We start from the raw sequence: 24,120 nt of genomic DNA on the forward strand, positions 1-24,120 counted from the left end.
AGTAGTCCATGTGCCGACAGTTGATTGCCAATTATGTCTATTGTTGGTTATCTTTGTCCGCGAGTCCACAATGGACTGACTCAAAATAGCCAATATTGCATCTAAACAATAGGCTTGCTGATTGTCACACAATTTGAACACAAATGCTACCAGCTTAATTAGGCAACCCAAAGTGTAGGCAATCTTTTATCGACTTATTATTCACCAATTACGTTCCCTACGCAGTGTATTCATGAACACAAAAAGAACAAATGCATAAGGAACATTGTTTTCTCTTTCTTTTCTTTTTGTTCCTTCTGTCTTTTGTGTCTGTGGGGGGTCTATAGATTCATCGGACAATGTATCTTTACTTCAAAATCATTGTACCCAGATTCTTTTATCATCTCCTCCCCTCCCCACCCCCCACAAAGCTTTTCAAAAATCGTAATCATCCGGTCAATTTCAAGCGTAGCACCAGGAACAACTTTTGCAAAGCTTGCCGCACTTTTCCTTTTCACCGAAAGGTATCAGAGAGTGTCTCAGGGTATTTATCTAACATCGTTAATGTGCTTGAGTGAGCGGATTAAAGCAATGCAAGTTGGCATGGTAACTAAGTTGCTTTAGCTCGCCAGCCGTTGGCAAAGTTTATGTTTTTTTGATGAGATATATTTTATTGTTTATCATGATACCACTATTACAATGGCAAGCAATGCATATAATGTTACAGGAATTAAATGGTTTTTCAGCAAAGCTTCCAAGTCTGTTCTTAGGGTGTTTTGCAGCATATGAGTTACCATGGGGACACCAAAGGCCCCTCGTAATCTGGCGACAGATCATTTTTGGCTTAATGAATTTGTTACAAGTGACTTGTAACCGTAGAAGTCCTTCGCACAGTGTTTGTGGAAATCAACACTTGTTTGAAAGATTTTACACGCATAAGCCAACACTTTTCATGTCAGCCAAAATGCAAGTAATTGGTTTACGTGCATGGGTTGTTCAGATAACGCAGGCTACTTTTCACGTGTCAATTAGAGAACAAAGGATTTGTTACGTGTTTATTTGACGACGTTTTTTCAATGGCCCTGTCACCAAACTGTGGTATGACTTTCACTGGCAGTTACAAGAGTTTGCCGGTTAGTGTCACAAAGAATATATCACTTTTGTGATAAATCTGTCAACAAATCTAGATGTGGCTATAGGTCGTTTTGCATGATAAAAAAATATTCATCTTTTAGTGGTATGTGACATGAGGAATCATTTGTAGTTTAAAGATAAAAGACTCCATTATGGCAAGTATACTGTACTGTGCTAAAACTTCTCAAAAGAGGGCTGTATTGTGAAAACTGAGAAATAAGCTTTTTATTACAAGGAGAGTTATTTTATCCAGATGGAGGTTGTGGTCACGTCGAGACTGTAAGTTTCAGAAAGAAAAATATCAACCACATCAGGTTGTAAAAGGCGTTTAAAGACACGTTAGAACATCTCTGGCTGAAAAAGTGATTTCAGCAGGTTCAAAATTTCAGAAAGAAAAATATGAGTCATGCCTACTATGTAAGTGAAGCAGAGCAGTGTGATAAGTAGTTGTGGTAATGTTACTACCAGTGGTGGGATCTAGGAGCAGCTTTACCACAGGATATCATCATCATCATTGTATTTTGATTTTGTAGAAGGGGCAATGATGCAGCAGTCGTACATCAGAGAAGTATGGTAGTCGTCAGTAGTAGCAGCATCGTAGTAACATAATGGAAGTATACCGGTAGTAGGAGACTTTTGTCAGTAGTTGTACCAATATAGCTAGGGCAGTTGTGACTCTATCTGCTTACTTGTATGGAATAACAATAATTACCATTGTCTGTTTGTTGAAATTGTTGACGTGGCAACAGGGGACATTCAAACAATCAGGTGATGATCAGCCATGTTCAGTTCAGTTTAGGCAATCATCAGGTACTTACAGTGGTTTGCGTTGAACCATTGGCAATACGGGAACTATAGGTACTGTTTAAATTGTGAAGTTGCCAACTCTGTAAGGGTGTATCTATTGTCTAGGCAGTAATATCAGTCAACCACAAAGAAAACTCAGCGAAAGTTGAAACATTGTCTGCAAGGAGGGCATGCGTAGTCAACACAACACCACACGTCCCGCTAACTGCGTCGATCACACGATTTGCAAGTGTTTTTTGTGCTGATCTGGTGGTGTTGTTTTGACTATGTCTGACTCAACAATGTTTTCAACTTTTGCAAGGTTGATTCCTTTGCTAATATGCTGACAGATATTACTTCTAGGTGATACTTACATCTGACAGTGTTGGCAACTTCTCAATTTAGACAGTGTATAATTACTACAGACATATAATAATTTTTCTGTTTTTCCCAAGGAAGCATCTTGCGGAGAGATATTTGGACTCTCAAATTTTTGCAATTCTTTTCTGAACTACCACTTGTGTTGTCTTAAAGCTGATAAAACTACAGTAAGAAAACTTACCTTCTTAGCTTTTTGGAAAGTAAAAATTTTATTTTTCCCCATTGAGCTAACAAACACAGGGAGGGCAGCCATTTGAATTTCAAATATCGGTATATGTTAGGCAACTTGTTTCTCTAGAACCAAACTTTGCATGGTGACCCTGATTTCTTTTCTCAATTTGGTAAAGGAATGGTTGAAAGTTTCATTGAGGAAACTTTCAGCAAAAGTTCAAGACTCGCTCTTGTAGCGCATACTACCTTAACCCTTTCACCACCATGGTTTGTCCCAAATCCATTGTTTTCTATGGTAAAGTTGGTTCTGTATACAGGGAACTGGGGGTGAAAGGGTTAACGCGTCAGTCATCATCTAATCACAATCTCAGCCTGCCTTATCCGTAAATAGCAGGATCTCCGATTAGATTCAATATGTGTTGTCTCACTATCCCGTAATAACCAGCACCAAAACTGGTACATTTTTGTTATTCTAATTATAGTTGATGCAATATCATGTCTCTACATGTCTGTTCCTAGCCAGGTTTTGTTTCTTCAAATACCTTGTAAGTGGCAATTCTCAATCTATTTGTATTGTATGAATGCTTGTTGATATTGACTATTTATGTGATGTCAGTCCTTTGTTTTCCTTTGAAAATTGTGTCCATTTACTCAAGTTTGATTTGTTTAGACAAAATCAAGCTGATAAAAAACTACCCCTTTAAGTGTGCCATGAAATTCAGATATTAAAGTGTTGCTAGCAGAACAAATATTTCATATGATTGCTGGAAATGTAAATAGCAAGTTTGATTTCTGGAAAAAACATTTACCAACTGTAACATAATTTTTTCTCAATATATGACTCCAATATTTAGTGTCCAAATTTTTTGGAAAATCTGGAATAAGTGATAAATTCCTTTCTAGCATCCCAGATGCAAAAAAAATCTGTGATGTTGGAAGTCTTAAACAAAGTATTTTACTCAGAATCAAATTTAGATCAATATCATTGGCAAACAGGTAAGAAAGTGTCTTGCTTTTCTGCGTGGACGTATATATTTTCTTTTTAATTTTACATCAGTCAGATTCTATGTTATTGGCTTATAAATTTTTGATTACATTTGATAAAATCCCAAACTGCCAGAAATGTTGACATTGGATTAATGAAAGCTCAGACATCATGGACACAGATGATCTTTTAATGTTGAGGAGATTTCAGAGCCATTAACAGTAAATATCTTCCATCCAAATGCATTTTCAGCAAAATGGGAGTGTATACAAAATGTCGTTTATACAAAAGAGAGCTCCCACCTAATTGGTCGCAGCACAAACCAAAATGACTTCCCATGGGCCGAGAAGTTTCTTCTAGGGAAATTTGACCAATCAAAGGGAGCGTTCTTTCTGCATACAGTGTGCAATGAGCCGGCTTGTTCAACAAGCCTCTATACCCGCAGCAATTGCAAATCTGAATGAACAATCACACAGACTGAGTTGGCCTGCCTGCAAGGTTGCAGCAAAATTATCAAATATCGCCATTGAAATAATGAGTTAAGAAGGCAGCCATGAATGGCCTTAAGTCCAGAGATGATTAAAGATTATTTCATGACATTATGGAAATATCAACTGAATGCTTTCAGGGGAATCGGCGGTTGAATTAGCTTTGTGCCTGTATCTATTTGCTCATTGACAAAACTTTCATAGAACTGCACAAAAACTCTGTCTGTCCTTGCTGATTATAATGCTCAGCAGTTACAATTGCTGACACAGAATTGTAGTGAGCGCCAGGTAAGATGCTTGAATTGCGAGTAGGAAAATATTCTTATTCAACCCAGATAAAAGAGTTACTATTGCAAAGTGTTTAATGATGTAGACAATGGTTTTTGAGAAGCTATTCCTTCACATACAACCCCTTGAAAACTTGTAGTTCCATTTTGTCAAGTAAAAATTACCCTCACTACATTAGAATACGATTTTCATGTTCAGTGAAAAACTGAAATTGTAGCAGACACAAAATTCATACCAGCCAGCAAGACAAATGCCTGATCGTCAGATGGTAATGCCATTCTGAATGAGGACAATTGAGCAATATCATCAACTGAGAACCTCCCTACACAGGCATGCATAGATACGAACATGTACAGATCATATACATATACATATACATAGAAATCTTTAATAGTAAATATAATGAAATGATATGTATATCTTAAATTAATATACAGTACATACATACATACAAGTAGACAGACAGACATACATGCATATAATACCCGGTACATACAGACATGCATGCATATATATTAACCCACATACATACATACATACATACATACATGCATGTATATGTACATACATACATACATACATACATCCATACATACATGTACATACATACATACATAGCATACATACACAGGGATGTAGAAAATAGCCGGCAGCCGGTAAGAACAACTGGTTGTTAGCTAAAATTGGCCAGCTGTGAAAATTTAATTTTAATTAAAATTCAGGACATTTTGCACAAACTTAATGTGCACATACCGGTACATTGCTTGTAACTGCCTATACTTTTATTTTTGCCACGTGCAACCAAAATTTTCTACATCCCTACATACATTATGCATGTATGTATGTATGCATTCATACATTTACATAACGTACATACATCTGTCCATTCATACATCCATACATACATACATACATACATACATACATACATACATACATACATACATACATACATACATACATACATACATACATACATACATACATACATACATACATACATACATACATACATACATACATACATACATACATACATACATACATACATAAATACATACATTACATACATATATACATACTTACATACATACATACATACATACATACATACATACATACATACATACATACATACATACATACATACATACATACATACATACATACATACATACATACATTCATTCATTCATTCATTCATTCATTCATTTGTACCAAGAGACATTTGTACATAGTTTGTGAATTTGACTTGGTATATAAACTATTTCAAATATACAACTGTGTATACATTTACATTGGAAATACTTTCCTCTTATCACAAGCAATGGTATCATATAGCAAGATATATTTCTGTCATTCTGTGCACACGTCTACTTGCTCAATTTACAATGATTGAGCAATTGTTGGGAATAAATAACAATATTATTTGTATGAGAATAGACATTTGCTGTGGTTATTAAGACCCTAATGCAGATTAATTCATCCTGGGTGATGCCGTCATCTGAGGTACTGTAAAACCAAACGTATCTCGTCATTGTTGTGAAAATGTCAAATGGCCAAACGATTATGAATTGAAAGGTCTCAGCAGGTAATACTCTCGTCTTTCATAATTATCAAGTTTTTTCACCCATTGTTAGTGCCAACATGGAATAAATGCTCAGCTAACTTTGGTTTGTAAGTTGTCAAGTGTTCAATGCTGAAAAATTACACATTGTGGCACTCTGTATTTTAATAGTCTGGAGGAATGATGATCCAAGTAAAATTATACAAATGAGAATACCGATCTGTATTGCCACATCAGTGCCCAAACTAGCTACAAACAGCTGACCTGGCTGACCTGGTTTCTATTTATGCACCGGTATATATTTAGCTGTTTATTTATTTCTTTGTCTGTTATTTACTATTCCATCCATTTATATATCAATCAAATCTGGCCACCCCAATTCCTTATAAACTGGTCTTCACTCACCATCGATAACAGTATGTTCGGACCAAACCATGGTGGTGAAAGGGTCGATGTCACGTTTTGGTGATAGTCTTTACAAAAGACTATGATGAAAAAAATTAAAATGTTTTTTCTCCTGTGATGTTGAACAAATTTCTATTCTGTTGACCAATTTGAGTTGCTATTGCCGATATTCAAAAGGGGAGAAAATAGAAAACAAACAACTTCTATACTTTAACGCTTGATTTCAATGAAACCTTGAATAATAGTGATGTACTGATAATTTAAATATTGTTAGTTTTGATTAAAGAGTAGGACAGCTTTGTGAGAAATATTGAAATCAATCACATGATTAAGGTCAAAGGTCAGGCTGCCATTATATTCATTTGCACATTTTTACAGTTTCAATCCAAGCAGATATCTATTTGATCAGTAAAACTTACTATTTCTATAATAGTCACCTTGATACTGAAATATTCAACCTTTTGCTCAAATTTTCCACAAGGAAACTTTCAACAATTGTCCCATCAAGAATTAAAATTAGGGGTCACCTTGCAAATTTTGGTATTAGAAAAAAAAAACACAACCAATGGCTGCCATCTGTGTGTTAACTCAACAGAGAAAAATTAGATTTTCAATTTTCACAAAACTAAGAAGGTGAAAAGTTTACTTTATACTTCAGGGGCTTTTTTAAAATGAGCCCCACAGGCTCAAAAATGAATGTAATTATTATATGAGTTTAAACATTGTTTAGATAACTGTGTGATTATTGTGTACACCAAACAATATTACATTTTTTAATAGCAGGTATTTTATTATGTGATAACCACTGCAAAATTGAAACAAAAAATAATATTTTTTTGTGCAAAAATGTGAAGTATGAAATTTTAGGAATAAGGGTCTGTCAATGTGTCCAGTGGTCTGGTCAATCACTAGTTGTAATGAACTCTGACCTTTCTGGTTGTTTTCCAAAACCATTGGGATAACACATTAGAAACCAATGAAGTTACACTAAAATTATGTTGGCAAAACGTTAAAGGGGCAGAGTGGCTCTTTTTTGTGCTTTCATGAATTTTGTTTAACGTGTCAAGCTGCTATTGTCGTTTGAGTATATACATGAAATATATTGAAATACTGATCAACTGTAAACAATCTAAGTACTCTGCTAGCAGACAGGCAGGATTAAACATTCAGTGAAAAGTTTTAGGGTATCTAATGTCAAATCAAGTTCAGTGTACAACTCTTACCACGCATGGCTGAATATACACTGTTACATAAAGTTTGGATCTTATGTACTAGCTTCTGTAATGAAATCTCAATTGGCAGTACCTTTCATGTAGATATATGGATGCAGCTTTTACTTACATTGTGGCAATGTATATTTGTCATACGAACCAAAGTTGCAATGGGAATAGTTAATTTTGTCAAAAAATTACAAAATCTTCAGTTTGCATTCAGCAAATGAGAGATTTTTGACAATTTAAAGGTTATTTATCAACATCATTTTGTGCAAAGGTTACTTATGCAAGTTTCAATGTATTCTTGGTATCACTTAAATGTCAAAAAGAGCAACTTTGTCCCTTTTAAACAGACTCAACCAAAAAAGCTTTTTTTTCATATCATAGTATTACTTTTCACAGAGGTACATTTTACAGTGCTTTTCTTCTTTAAAAATTATCAATACATGAAAAACCACCCTTATTTCAATAAAAAAATATTAAGAAGTTTTTATTTATAAATTTCAAAAAACATTTCAATTATTTCCCTTTGGCTTCACATATTTTGCACTAATGTCTTTGTAAAAATATCTTTGAAATTAGAGACACAAATGTAGTTCACACAAGCAAATTTGGTCAGGGCATGGTCAGGGCCAAGTAGGTCTGACATGCAGCACTAGGCAAGGATTAAATCAAGTTTCGGTTCACACATGATCGCAATGATAAAAATATGCCGACCTAACTTAGCTGTGTGACCTCTGACCTTTCAAAGTTCAAAATGGTGGGCTTGGATAACATCACTGTGTTTGTACTGTTTTATGCACAAGAAGGAATAACATGACAGCTACTGAATATTTTAACCATCTGAAAAAACTTTGGCATATCTTTATTGAACATACAAGCCTGAATTCAATACGTCAGCAGTGGAGAAATATCAGTATACAGCATTTTTAAAATGCTTTTAATATGTGTGTTTCTCAGTTGTACAAGCACTGTGAATTAGGTGACATGGTCTCATTTGTGGAGCGAAATTTGGTGGGGAAATGTCTTTTTGACTACATGGGATGATAAGGATTGGATTGAAAACTTTCGGTAAATGTAAACTTGACAATTAAACCATAGACACTAAACTAGGTCTATCGAACTTTCAAATTTGGCAATGAATTGGACCAGGGCCAGCGTTATGCATCCACATGGAATCTGGGCAGCCTGGCATTTGGTGTCGGCCTAGGTCTGATGCTAGGCCAATGTCAAGCATTCAGATTGCTATTATAACATTGACATAAAAGTTACGTCAGTGTAGCATGACACAACTGCGTCTGTGTGAAGGGGATTATTTCACAAGACAAAGTAACAAAACCAAACATATTTTTCATCATGAAAGTTTTAATGTTAAAGATTATTTTAAAAGTGGCGTTAGTGAAAATCAGTGTTTTGCAAGCATTACCTGAAGTGTTTGTTTTATTCTTTATCATTAAACAAACAAATAATTAAAAATTCTTTTTCTTTTTATCTTTGTACCTCAGGAACAAAAACCAGACAGCATTATACAACTATTAGGTGGAAAGAAAAAAGTGTGGCCACAGCATCAAAAACAGGTACGGGTAGTGATATCTATTCACGGAGGGACATAGTTGTCCTCTGACATTTTTTATGAAAAATTAAATTTGTATTTGTGCTGACTGATATCAGTGATAGTCAGTGATCAGCTTTGAAAGTCTAATATTCAGGGCCCAAATGTTTTTCAAAAGCGAAACGTTTATTTTTCCATGACATAATTTCACACACATGTAAGAAATTACACCATGTTTTATATGTTACATCCATCACTACCATGATCACACACATTCTTTGACTTTTGGAGTCAGAAATATCAAGAAAATAGTTCTCTCCTGAAAAAAAAATTTATAAAAAACAAAGTCAAAGATGGCAAATCTAGTCATTTAAGCTTGGCAATATAATATGTACATTATAATAGACGTTTTATTTGTCTACAGAATAAAGCATGGACTATTTTCTTGCCATTTTCTGGCACCAATGGGCAATGAAATGTTACTGTATTCACACTGGAATTGGTTTTTTGTGAGAGTCTCTTGTGCAGGAGAAGAACTGAATGATTAAAATCTTTCAAAAAATTCAATCACTCGGAGGAACGCTAAGAAAAGGTTTTGCAGAAACTTAGTTGAGCGGCAGCGGTAAATTCAAAAGGTGGAGAGAGTGTTCTGATTTAAATCATTCATGGACATAAATTTGTGGCAATTTTTTATCGCCTGTGGGGGACGAAGTGAAAAAATACTGTAGATGCTGAAACGCATCTCAAATCAAAGGCAGCATTGATCAGTAAAATTACTCCTCTTTGGTTGGGCTAAAATTTACTTATTCATGGTTGGATTTGTAAAGTATTTTGGCCACTGGCTTGCCAATGAGACATACAGATTTACTGTCAGCTTAGACAGAGATGAGGCCGGATAAGAAGAAAATACATTTTGTACCGTACCGACATGGTGTCTGAGTATCTACATAAAAGGATTTCTGTATTTTGGATTCTTTGCTTTCATGTTTCGAGCCATTACTGACCTACCTTATTGTTTCTGTTGTCTCAGTGATAGGGGTTAGACCAATGTATCAGAAAGTGATGGTGGAGGTCATAAAACTTGCACTTATTACCTGGCAAAAAAAATCATAATTTTCTCTACTCATGACCCCTGACAGCCACAGTTCTTGCTCTACTTCATTATTGTAAACGATCTTCTTGGACTAATTTGGACACCACCCTAAGACTGAAACAATCTACCAAAATTTCATTATCTACCCTCTGAACAATGGAGAGGGCTTCATTTCAGAGGAGAACATTTCTGTAAATATTTCAATGCATTTTATTAATAATGTGGAATACATATCTGTGTATTTCAGAATTCATTATACGCTTGTCTGGATACACGTATGTGTAATCTACAGTTATATGCATTGCCCCATTTGTAAACATATGGGCATCTTTCTGTCTATCTGTTTATAAACGTACGTTGTGTTTGTATTTCTGTGCATTTATCCAGTTTTTATACACCTCTACCAGATGAAACATTTGAATTACTATCTTTCAGTAACATGCTATACTCCCACCCTTCCTTTACAGCTGAACTCTTATATGACATCAGCCAAATACATGTAACTAAAGTCTTTTTTTCTGTGAAAGTAAATCTTTTTCCTGTGAAAGTAACCAACTAAGGAAACAAAAAGACTTAGATCAAATCAGACTTTCTACAGTCATTAATTAAGGTTTGAAGTTAATATTTCTCATGTGCACTTGTTTTGAAATTTTGATGATGTCTTATAAGCCAGGGGGCAAACCGAAGAGCTCTTGTTTATTATTTTTTTAAGGAAAAAAAGTGTGGACTTGTCGAACTAAGGATTAATTGGCAATCTGAAATTATTATGAGAAAGCTGTATTTGTAGTCTTGTGGGCAAACTATGCTGGTAATGTGATTCATTGTACGATCTGCGCCAAACGGGGGATTAGGTCTACAGTGTGGAGTTTATTCATGACAAATATGGTTTCAGTATTAAATCTTAATGTCTCCCATTAGTTGTACTATAGATCCCCCGTTGCCATTTGCAGTGTCGTGTGTGTGTCTGTGTGTGGGTTTTACATCAATCGGCCAGCTTCTCAGAAGAATCCCCGACTGCTTCCCATTGGGTGTGCAGTTAGGATTGGGGTTGATTGTTTGTTTTCACAGTCTTAACTCACACACTGCAGAGATTGTGAGCTGATATTTTATCATCACTTGTATCAGTTTTCCTTTTCTTTGGTGTTAAAAAATGACTCAAGTTTCATGGATAGCTGCAATCACAATGGTTTCTACTTGAGATGTAGTCTTTCTGTCATTGTGCAGTAGTTTGATTCACTGTTGTAGCTCTCTTTATGCATTCTAATCAGACAAGTGCAATTTGTGAACACAAGTGTTTGACACAAGGTGGAAGACGACACTTCAGGGTTGAAAATAGAAACAGATGTTCCAATCTTCTCTCAGTCAATCATGCTCTCCTGCTACCAGTCAGGCAGTGAAACACTTGTGGTTGGAGATCGTGAAAAGACTCATTGTTGGTTCATTGTGTTTCAACCCTTCCTCCCCTCCTCCTGTTGCAAAGCTTCCTCCCACTCTTCCGTAGCCACTTGGATAATGTCACTGTGAGTCAATAGAAACAGTTTTGGATCCACAAATGGCATGTATTCACCAAGGAAGATCAGTTGTACACCTTTTTTACTTCATCACTCACACACATCTTCTGATACCATTGGGCCATTTCACCACAGCAAACAACAGGAACAAATAAAAAAAAATGGCATGAAAGAAAAGTTTATGGCCAGTGTCAATTCCACATCATTATCAAACAAAGCAAAATGCTTTTCTCTTAAAAGTTCCAAGGTTCCAGAATGCTTTTACATTACATGGATATGTGCATAATAAGATAATCCCTGCTGTTTACATATTATTTAGTTGATAAAACCCAGAATATAAGAGGACCCCGGAACATGGAAATATGTTTATTACTGTGCACATGGTTATGCATGTGTCTTAGTTTGTACTGCTCTAGCATTTTGCTTCGTCAGTGTTCATTTTCCATCCAACCCCGGCATTGAACACTCATTGTCAGAATGTCACACTTTATTGCAGAGTAGGCCTAACAGCCAATATGCAGAATAGATTGATGAGTTCTCAACAGCAAAAACGTTTACCTACCACTTTGTAAATTATCACTCCCATCTGGCCCCTATAAAAAATACCATATCAAACCCCTGCATATGAAAACAATTTACTCCAGAGAAGAGTGAAATTCCTTAAATTGTAGCTAAACACTTCACACATTGTTTCTGGAGCAGAAATGCAAAATTGCTGCTAATTTGATAATTTTAATGGATTCTTTTGATCTGTCTTTTGAACAGTAGATAGCTTAATTGATTCTGTGTAATTTTAATGATACATGATTGAAACGTTACATCAAGATTTTTGTGGCTCTGCTTTGTCAATAAAACCTCTGCTCATATCGAAGAGAGGGAGAGCATTCTTTGATCCACTCGCACAGTAATCTTGATGTAATTATGATGTTTATTTTGTGACCATTGATGAACCCAAAATAAACAAAGATCTCCTTTAAATAAGTGGAATCATTCAACACGCTTTGTGACATTAACCCAAAGAGCTGTCTTTTTTAATAACTGTCAATTTAAGTCAATTAATTACACTGATTGGTCACGTTGTGTGAAGGTATTGAAGCTGGATGAGTTTTAATTGAGTCAGTATGCCGTAGACTTGGTTATTTGTATTGCGATGGCTTTTCAGTTTTTCATGTTCATTGCCAAGGGACAGTAATCCCTCGGTGTCTTTTAATCTCAGATTTAATTCTGTAACTGGTTAATTTCATAATATTTATGTAGCCTTAAAAGTGTCCACTCAATTAATCAGAGATGATATATCAGAAAGACCTGCAAATTTTACATAATTGATAAAATGTCAATTCAGCTTCTTCATATTAGTTCTGTGACTTAACTATTGGTTTATTCAGTTACTGATGCGGCCATTTTTGACCCCAGTGTATCTCAACTATTCTGGTCAATACATGTAACTGCTTACAAGCCACGGTCAATCCACAACCGTGATGAAACATATGATTGTGTAGTCCACATTCATTGGATCCCAATGTCAAGGGACAACAGTTGAACTGTTGAATCCCCTCGGTAAAGAGAAGCTGGAGATCATTGACCTTTTCACAAATATAATCACACATGTGTACAGCTTCATAATTGGCAACTAGTTTTTTTAAATGCACTTGAACAAATCCAAATCCAACTTTGTGTACATGGTTGGCTCGCTCTCTCTCTCTCTCTCTCTCTCTCTCTCTCTCTCTCTCTCTCTCTCTCTCTCTCTCTCTCTCTCTCTCTCTCTCTCTCTCTCTATCTATATATACAGTAGATATACAGTATATATACAGTATATATATATATATATATATATATATATATATATATATATATATATATATATATATATATATATATATATAATTGAAGTATACAGATGTCCTCGTGGGAAATTACAGTGCTCGATGCTAAAGCAGAGCGTTATAAATACACAAAATTACTTCAAGTACAAAGTAATAATATCTGTTACTTAAGTTTCATGCACCCTTCAATCTTCAGACAGAAGTGACAGATATTATTACTTTGTACTTGAAGTAATTTTGTGTCGTTATATAATACATATATATATATATATATATATATATATATAATATATATATATATATATATATATATATATATATATATATATATATTATATTATATTATATAAGATTAAATTGTAAAATGCATAACACTTAAGGAACAGATATTACTATTTTGTACTTGAAGTAATTTCTGCTTTTAAATATATATATATAGAGAGAGAGATTGAGAGACTGTCTGACCTTATGACCCTTCACCTCTTCACGATTGACCCATCACTAGCTGTGCATGATATCATGACCTTTCAACTCTTCACAATTGACCTAGTAGTATATGACAAATGTGTTTAATTACTGACACGATAGCATTAACTCAGATGAAAAATCTTTTCCCTGATTTTTCAGCGACCACTGAACTGAAAAAGACATTTACACCAATGTTTATTGTAAAACAGGCATTGCTATAGCAGCGAAATTCATCATTTACATAATATTTATGATATCAACATATCCCCATCCCGCCATCCTATTCAATTTCTTCGTAATGTTTTGAGAATCACTCATTTTTGAAACATGACAGTCACACAACTATATGAAGTACCGTGACAGCCAGGACTTTGTACAATTAAGTAAGAGTACCTAGACACATTGACCATTTTGACACGTACTATAGAAACACATCGAAGAAGAACTGTAAAAAGCTCTCATCACCTTTCCAGTCACTAGTCACACAGTCATCCTACCAAGGTTTCCTTGGAAACTGGTGATTTTCAAGTTTTCAAATTTCTAAACATCTTGACTCAGAAATTTGTAAAAACACACAACGTCCATAATCTTCTTTTTGGCAATGTTGCATTTTCCAAGTTGCCATGGCAACCTCATCATGTCAGTTCCTTGAAGATAAAAGTCAATCATGATGGTTTAATCACAGGTATTCTAAATTAATTTATCGCAGAATTGTGACTGGATTTAATTCAGACAAAAAAATTCTTCAAGATGAACGTTTGCCAAGTTAGTACGTCATATGCCCTCTTACACACAAAAGAACTTGTCTATTTCAGCGCATAAATAAATATCCCTAATCGCTTTCATTGTCAAACATCAGCATCTATTTAAATGACTGTAAGTTAAACATATAGACCCAGCTATTGACTTGTTTGATGATGATTCAGTATTCATTACTTGTGACAGGTGTGTATGATTTCATTGTGCACAGAGTTATTGGTCCAACTTCTAGAATGAAATTAGGATTAAAATAGTGAGATTAGCAGTCTCAGTTGATTTTAGTCTTTCCTTGTGATTATGTTGTGTGGTAATAGTGATACACAGATTTCAGATTGTAAAAGAGTAATATCTTGATGTTTCTGTGACATCTTACAACATTTCCTGTTTCCACCGGCCCCATTGTCATCATTTCCGACCACTTATTTTCAAAATCCCATTTTTAATTTTCTTATCAATGCAATGCTTTCTGATTTAATGGTTTTATTTTTCAAATGTTTTTGACATAAATGTTTCTTCATCACCTCTCATTTTTTTCCTTTTCTTCTTCAGGGCGATGAGTACAGATGCCTCCGTATATCAGCTATGAATGTACATTGTGTGGCTCAGCAAAGCCCCTATCTTATCAGTACTATACGTCAATCAGGAATCTCGCCAACAGTGTTATCTATGCGAGTTTTACAAGCAGCTGGTCCCTCTGTACAATACAACTTATCTCTTGTCAGCTTTCCTTTTCAATAAATGAGTTCCAGCAGGTGAATAAATCTTGCACCTCGCTACTATTCACAGTGGCACAATACGCTTTTCCTGCCTTTATGCGTCCTTTTCATTTCACCAAAACGCTTCCTACGCTCTTTCATTAAAAGAGTTCCCCCTTCTTGTCTCTCTCTCTGTCTCTCTCTCCCCGCAAAGACGGTCATCTGCCTCTTTTCTTTATATCCTTTTCTTTCCATCTTTTCGTTATTCTCGCCTCCAGAGTGCTTCATTAAGTGACACTTTAGCCATCAGCTTTTATCCAAGCTGCATCTTCAATGGCCAGAACTCACCTGCGGCAGGTGTTCTATTCAACATTATGCTTTGCTATTTTACTGTCTTCTCGTTTTATTTCAGCAAGAATACCAGCATATAAATCTCTTTTCCCTATTTTTTACGACAGAAAAAAAGAAATGACAGACACGAGGTAAAAAAAGTTGTCTTTTATTCACAATTGTGAAAAGATTATACAAATTCAGCATTGTGAAACCCCTTCAATTATACATGTAAGAGTAGATTTCAAATTTATCACTATTGCAGTTGGCGCCTGATATATATATCAATCAATTGATGGTTCAGTTTCTTTCATAAGAAAAGATTATATGTATTCAAGCAGAAGTAAGACGTACAAAAACTAGCCCTGATAAGCTGAGAAGTGATATTTTATTACAAGCATTGATTATTCAAAGAGCAAATAAATTGAAGAATAATGATTTTCTGTGTTCCGTGCTTTCTGTTTGAAAATGAGCTTATACATACATACATACATACATACACATACACTCATGCACGAATATATATATATATATATATATATATATATATATATATATATATATATATATATATATATATATATACACACACACAATGTATACAATAATATATATATATATATATATATATATATCCATACACAGATAGTTATTTTATTTTTAAACCCTTTATATATATATATATATATATATATATATATTATATATATATATATATATATATATATATATATATATATATATATATATATATATATATATATGCTAAAACTGAAGGTAGCAGGCAAACAAATACATAGATATTGTCAGCAAAACGTAAGACTCCAAAATGTACCATTGTACTGTTGATTTTGTGACATATTGACTTGTCCAACTTATCAAGTTGATTAATCTGAACTATAAACATTAATGCAGATGGATTATAACTTTGGCACCTTCCAAAACCTGTTAAAGAAATATAACTTAAATATTTTTGATTCTTAATTAATGAAATCAACTGCAAAAAAAATAATGGTTAATGTCTAACTAGCAATTGCGCCAGATTTCAGAAGCTGGTCGCGTTTTTGATAATTTTGAAATATGGAGATCTGGAAATTGCTTACACGCAAATATTCTGCCCTTGAAATGATAAGTGTGTGTGTGTGTATATGCACAGGCGATATTTATACAACAAACCTTGCCCACTTCATTTCGTTCTGTATACAAAGTTGAATTCCTCAACATTCTTCCTTTCATTAACTTCTCATCGAGTGCGCGGTTTTATTTTAAATGTCTCTTCTGCGGAATCGGTTTCGGCGTGATGGCACCGTAATGAAGCAATATATTATTACAGGCCCATTGAGACACGCTATGGTGATATGAGTACTATGGTAATAAGCATATCGCTATTTTTCGAGGCTTTTCATCGCAGCAACTCGTCGTCCCTTTTTTCAAAGCGCGAGACAAATCAGTGAGGTTTTTTTGTGTCGCCTGAATGCGAAGCATTATTTAGGGGAGACACCCAATACCTTGTGAAATAGCTGGTTGTATCGAAGGATAATCGAAGCGAATTGTACGCCGGGGTTTTCTGTACATTGTCCAGCAGAAGTAATCATCTTGCCATAGACGGTGACAATACATCTTATCAAAAATTCCTTTTATAAATGAAACCGGGAAAATGAAATTCCTCTTACAAATGCGTGAAACAGATTCACATGGCTGGTTTTAGTAATTTATTTGAGGAGTAGAAAACGTTAGATTTTTAAGAGTATTTTTTCTTCCTCTCTGTGTATAGGGAAATAGTCAAGCAATTCACTTTTTTTAATATTTCTGTTTTTATACTTTGATTTTCATCATTTGCGTTCATTGGTGCGCACAAAGTGAGTTATTTTTCCCTCAAGAAATTTATGTGTCCTCAACTTTGCTTGCGTTCACGTGCTGAATCCTCGAGGTATGCCAACGTGACGGTTAGAAATGATAAAACTACGGACACCCTTAAAGACCAAGCGGGGGGAAGAGACGCTATAATAAAAATACTACATTTGCAAAGCGTATTGAAAGCACCTGCCAACGCGTGTCTCTTTTACCAGCCTTGACATTCACAAAAAATCTATACAGTTGTGAAATCACGACGCCATAAAACTAGCGTTTGACTTAAAACCCGACATGCGAAATATTTCGAAATTTTACTGCCAAATGCAAGGTTGTACACATGATGTTCTCGACTCGCGTGTGTTTGTACGGCAACTTCGTAACCAGTGTTTCGGTATGAACTGTGCTCCTGGCTAAAAAGAAACTCCCGCCATCACATGTTCAGGTTAACACATCCTGTGTGCAGCACATGCTTGCTTTATTTCAGTAAAATTTGCCCGCCCTGGGCCCGTATATATAGGTCATACGTAATGTTCAGAATTCTAACCAGGGTGCAGAACTGCTTTCACTCTTACAGCCACACAGAAATTAGGACTGTGTCAAAATGCTTCTTGGATAAACATCGAAAGTTTACAACTTTTAATACTTAAACAGCTATTTAAATTTATGTTTCTGTGCTGCTTCTAGCCAATCCCTTCATCAAGTTGAAATACCCGGTATTTGGCTGCCAGCCCAGCCTCTATGTCATACCGTACAGTACAATTAGCATTGTTTTCGTCAACAATGGAATTTTTAAATTAAATTCAACAATAACAATGCCTCATATATATTCTTTATGTTGCCAAGCCAAATACTGGATGTATCTTTATTATCAAAGTTTATTTATTGAATTACGTCACTGTTTGTGTGCAGCGCGCGGGAAAAATGAAAAACTCCAGCGTCAAAGAATTTGAGCCGAATATTTTCGGTTTGTAGGTCGTTACTGTGTCTTGTATGGAATAAACCTTTGTAATGATCCATCACTGAAAATTTGAAACCCAGATCGCATCACTGAAAATTCATACTCTTCAATCTCGACATATAATGAATTTGTCAACCTGTTGGTGATTAATGTTGACCGCTCGTTGAAAAAGAATAGGTAGATGCTTTCAGAGTGACCGCGACACTGTCGTCTGCTCGTCGCATGCTGTTCACATTTTTGTGAACTATAGAAATTGAGTACGTCAACGATCTTCTCGGGAATAATATCGCCAATCAAACTGAGAGCAGTATGTTAAAAATATCGTTTCTCGTCCTGAAAAAAAGAAATTCTTTGTTGAGACATTTTCTCTATGTCTCATGTCGACGCCGTTATCTCGAGCAAGCCGACAGTCTGAATCATATGGCAACGTGGCAAAAATTGACCGGTTCATAGACAACAATATCTCTATTTTTTAATTCCGCGAATGACGAGAGCAGGGGAGAATTTTTCCTCGGTGAACGTAATCGAAAGAATAGAGACAGAATAAAAAAGCAGTGCCCTGAACTCGTATGAATGCGTTTGGCTTCACACCTATGCCGCTAATTTAACAGCCAGAGTTTTTTTCCGCCATTTACATTGATTTGGATTCATCGAGCTGGCATGAATACGACTCGGCCTGTCACGTGGCAATAGATTTTCTTCCCCTTTGCCGCCTGACTTTACCATCAGTGTCGTTCCTTTCAGGGTCTGTCTTTGACAAATCACAATCAGGGCTGACTGATCTTCAGTTTCCCCCATTCACCGAACCCGTTATTCGCGCTCACGTGCTGTAATGCGGCTCCCCCAATCTGTATTGACGGATTCTATTCAGTGCTGCTTTCCCCCGCTATTTTGCCATTCTGGCGTCATCACCCTGAAAAGTCGCTTCCATCGGGCTCCTATACAGAGACTATACAATACCTTAAATGGCGGATTTCAACACCAAATGTCACCCCATTTTCTTCGTTTCAAACGTACATTCATCGCGATTCTAAAGGTTCCTCGTGCCATCATTATGATCGACTGACTCCGCAGATGAAAGCCAGAAAACCCCACAAAAGATGGCTTTTCAACCGAGGCTTTCATTACTTTTCCGAACTTTGATAGAAAGGGGGAAAAAGCACGGCAAATATACGTTTCGCTAGCATTATAAAACGTGCACAACTGTTGTTGACTCGGAGTTCGAAGTCGCTCGTTCGATACCGCCCAACACAGGTATAGAAGAAAGAAGTGTATTGAAATCAATAAACGAAATTAACAGATGGGGTCACATTTTAATAGGAAAAACATATTTTTGTGGAATTAGCGTTCCCGATAAATTATCAGAGCCTGGAGAAGTGAAAAGAAAATGGGTTCACTGTTCGGCTCCTGCGGGTATGTGCTGATTTCAATAACATGAAGATTAGTGTCTGAATTTACAGTAAATTTGTTTCTGTCGTAATTTGCAGGCAAACTGTAATGTTTTGCTGATAAATAGACGTGTTTTATCGCAAATATTGTCCGCTCTCGTGGAAATGAATGATGCTTTCTCATTTGAAATAATAAACAAAACCGGAAACTGTAAAGTGTTCGCGACTTCGCAGTGATAAAAATTGCTGGCGTATGGAGAAGGCCATAATTTGTCTCGAATTCGGAGCTGCATGAACGTTGTTCGTGGACAGATGCCTTTGCGAATGTTAAAAAAATGCACTACCATATGACTTTTTAAAACTTGGTTGTTTTGAAAATGAAAAGGTTAAAATCGTTTGTTCGTCCTCTCCTCAAATGTTAACAAGACAAAGGATAAGCTAATGGAAAGCTCTGGAAAGACAAAGAAACACGCACACATATGAGTCTATAGTTGTTTGTGTATGTGTGTGTGTGCTACGTTATATCTCTACACGATATATATATATATATATATATATATATATATATATATATATATATATATATATATATATATATATATGATTATATAGCATACACTTTCATATATTTTTGTATAGTTCATGTTCTCATTTTCGTCATGATGATGAAGTAGTTGTGACCTCACGCCTTCAATTTTCTCTACTTAGTTTTTAATGGCTGCAAACATGTCTGGACATTTCCATCGACTGTTGAAACGAACAAATGCCGTAATTAATTGTGTATTTAAAGTGTACCACCGTGTACAAAGTATACAACAGCGTATTTCTCACTCGCTCCGATGAATAACTCGTTGCCTACCCGGTGACAAGGCGTCATAAAGCAAGAATTAACCGCGCACAAAAGCCCGCCAAATGAGTAACCAAGCCCTCAAAGCGAAATTATCAATGACAAAAAAATTATTGTATGCGTTTTTATTCACGGTTTATGTAGTGGATTGTTACGTTGCAATTTGCAACATGGGTTGTACAATCAACCTGCGATGTACATTTCAATTTGCAACAATGGCGGTTTTTGTGTTGGCTTTTTTATACAGCAGCTTTTAATGTGTTTTATGTGCGTTATCACACCCGGCCCCGCGGTGTTTCTGCTCAATTGGCAGTTCGATTTTAAATACACAAATTCACTTTTTAAATATATAAATATAGCTGCCTTGTTGTGTGTTTTTTTTAGTCCGCAAATATTACTCCAGTCGACATTCCCGCCATCACGCTGTCAAGCTAGATTATGAAAAGAAAGATCAACGCCTCTCGCGAGCTGCTTAATTTTTACTCTCACCCAAAAAACTAAGAGAGTGCAATCGTTCACTTTCCGCGTTTAGATTATGTCTACCATACTCAAGAATACTTCAGGGAGGACATTTTCCGTTTCCATGGAAACGTATTAAAATTCTACTTTTACCTCAATTTTCCACCGAACATCCTCAACGTTTTCACAGGAAACAATGAATATTCTGCACAGAATTATATCTCTTCCGACTCCAATGAGAACATTCCCCTATCTCTCTCCCCTCCCCAATACGCATGCACTACACATACTCGTTCTTGCATACGTACATATATTCACACATACATACATACATACATACATACATACATACATACATACATACATACATACATACATACATACATACATACATACATACATACATACATACATACATACATACATACATACATACATACACACATACATACATACACACACATACATACATACATACATACATACATACATACATACATACATACATACATACATACATACATACATACTCAGTATTCAAGAATCAAGATTGACGTTTGTTCCATGTAGTCATTAACTTTATGTGTCATTTTGCTTCCTTATCACCACAAAGACCAGCCAGTTTCGATTTCCAAGATGTTCAAGTCAAATAAATACACACTTGCTTAGGTCAGATTATATTATTTAATATAAAAATTAATAAAACGCTCAGTATCCCACACGCCATGCAGTGTAATGCCACTACTAGTATACTCGGACATAACATACGGTCCGTGACCGACCATGCGGGTCGGTCGAACCAGCTGTAAGCAACGCCTAGCGCGCCCTACTTCATTTTGTCCGCTCCGGGCAATATTCAGAAGGGAAAACGCGGACTTTTGCTATTCTTTTCATTATTTTATTCGTTAATTATAGTTGAGAATGCGATTCCCCCCGAGGCCGGCAAATGGTGTCTTCCTCCCTGCTCAGGATATTTGATGGCTAGGCACTTCCTCGCATCTTTGTGTCCACCAACACTGTTCCTAGGTCTTTTATGCTTGACTATCTTCCGGAAATTCCCTGTTCTTTGAATAAAAGAGTGATTGATCCCAACTGTTTGTGTGCATGCTTCCACTTCTATGAAAAAGTCCTATCTCTGTCAAAGGCCATACGAAAATTAAACACGTTTGATAGGTCAAATATTTAAAGACACAGGCAATCAAAAGAGGAGTTTACAATTTTTTGTATGGCTTTCAGATCTCTTGTGGATTTTTTTTTTCACTCAAATGAATTGCGGCTAAGGTCACTGCCCTGTATGATAAAAAAACTAACAATGACTAAAAAGTTTTCCGCTGAATGAAGCTGCGCGCGATGCGATTGGCTGAAATTATTAAACCTGTATCTCTGTTGTCGTTTACATTCTCTGTGCGATCTCAGAGGATAACATGTGTTTGTTACTAATCGTGCTGCTTTATTATGAAAAAAAATTATAAAAAGAATGTAAATCGCGCATTGTTACCAGGAAGTGACTTTTAACCCTAAATGGACCCGGCAAATCGCCAATCAGATCTTACGTTACAAACGCCAGCATTCCTACTTCTCTGTTGCAAACAAACCTTGTAAATTAATCATTTCGTTGTAAATAAAAACCACCAGCGAATGGAATTGTGTATGATGTTAGTTTTAAATTTCGTTGTAAAGTTTTTGGCGCATGTCTGTTCATGTTTACTATTAACGCATTTTAGGAATAAACTTGTTTGGCGAGAGTTCCATGTTTTGTTATTTTCCATTAAATCTACTTAATATTATCAATCATCGCAACATGTCAAAATAATGCATGTAAACTATTGTCTCTTCAGCTGTAATGTACAGTACATAAAACACTTGATAAAATCACGATAGCCAAAACTAGTATTTTGTTTCATTTTTCTCGAGATTCTCTGCCACTTGATCTCTATGCGCTTGCAGCGTCTTGTGCTATTCCTACTGGGCTTGGCCAGCTGAGGTTACTTGGCATGTCAGAGTTTATCTCAGAAATCCAATGAAAGCAAATATCCGCTACCTCCTTGGTACGGTGAGAAAGAAACAGTTCCGGTCAAACAAGACACGCACGACAAAAATCCGAAAAAAGCCCCCACACATGGAAGAAACACATTCTCGCTGAGTCGCTGATTGGTCGGATCACCCAGCTGACAAGTACATAGCCGCCCAATGGCGCTTGTCGGTACAAACGCCGACAAAGTAGATATATTGCAAAGATGTGATTTGATTGAATGTTTCAATAATGGAACAAAAGCGTCAATACGTCGCTCGTTATGCGCACATAAAATCTAAGACACTCAATCTCCTGCCTTGTATAGCACAGCGCCAATATTCCTCAGGTCTAACGTGTTTTGTTCGCTTCTCTGTCGGAACTATTTGTCAATACACCGTTTTCCCTCTTTTTCATGCTTCCTGCAAATTGAAACTGAATCGAACGCTTTAAAATGAAATTTGCTGCGTACAATAGCAAAGGCAAGAAAAGCCGGCCCAATATGCTTTTCCTGTGTTGGAAAAAATCCATAAAGGGGCCGTTATTGTGTAAAACAAAAGCGCTCCCAGGTAGTTGAAAACGTGATAATTTCATTAAACCATTCCATGCTTTCAATGGCGATTGCATTCAATTGCTTTTAATAGGGTATATTTATAATTAACGCACAAATGAGCAGCGCTAACAAATCTAATAACCATGGTTCATTTTTTGTGTGGATAATTCTTGTTTTGTGTCGGCCCATTGTGAATCAGTGCTTTGATGTGATGTGGCGAAAATAAACTTGTAATCTAATCAGGCCAAGAGCTCGTCAACATTGCTAATTGAATCCTGACAATAATGTAACAAAGTGTAGCAATGCTTTAGCGTTCTGATGGCGTGGCGTGCCAGTTTGTGGTTTTGCCTGGCGATTCCATAGAACGCCGCAGACGCCGTTATCGCTGACAGCAGAGGATGATGGGAATGCTAATGACAAT

General features: G+C 35.9%; 1 long non-coding RNA gene across 1 annotated transcript in view; it reads left to right on the top strand.

Moving 5' to 3' along the window:
• The window catches only part of LOC139118457 (uncharacterized), a 79,473-nt gene extending 63,406 nt beyond the window's left edge, over positions 1–16,067 (top strand). The window contains exons 6-7 of the long non-coding RNA XR_011548733.1: positions 8,904–8,975; positions 15,154–16,067. This is a non-coding gene — a long non-coding RNA (uncharacterized lncRNA). The remainder of the gene's footprint in view (positions 1–8,903; positions 8,976–15,153) is intronic.
• Positions 16,068–24,120: the final 8,053 nt, after the last annotated feature.

The sequence above is a fragment of the Ptychodera flava genome, chromosome 19 (assembly GCF_041260155.1).
Source record: "Ptychodera flava strain L36383 chromosome 19, AS_Pfla_20210202, whole genome shotgun sequence".
Classification (NCBI taxonomy): domain Eukaryota; kingdom Metazoa; phylum Hemichordata; class Enteropneusta; family Ptychoderidae; genus Ptychodera; species Ptychodera flava.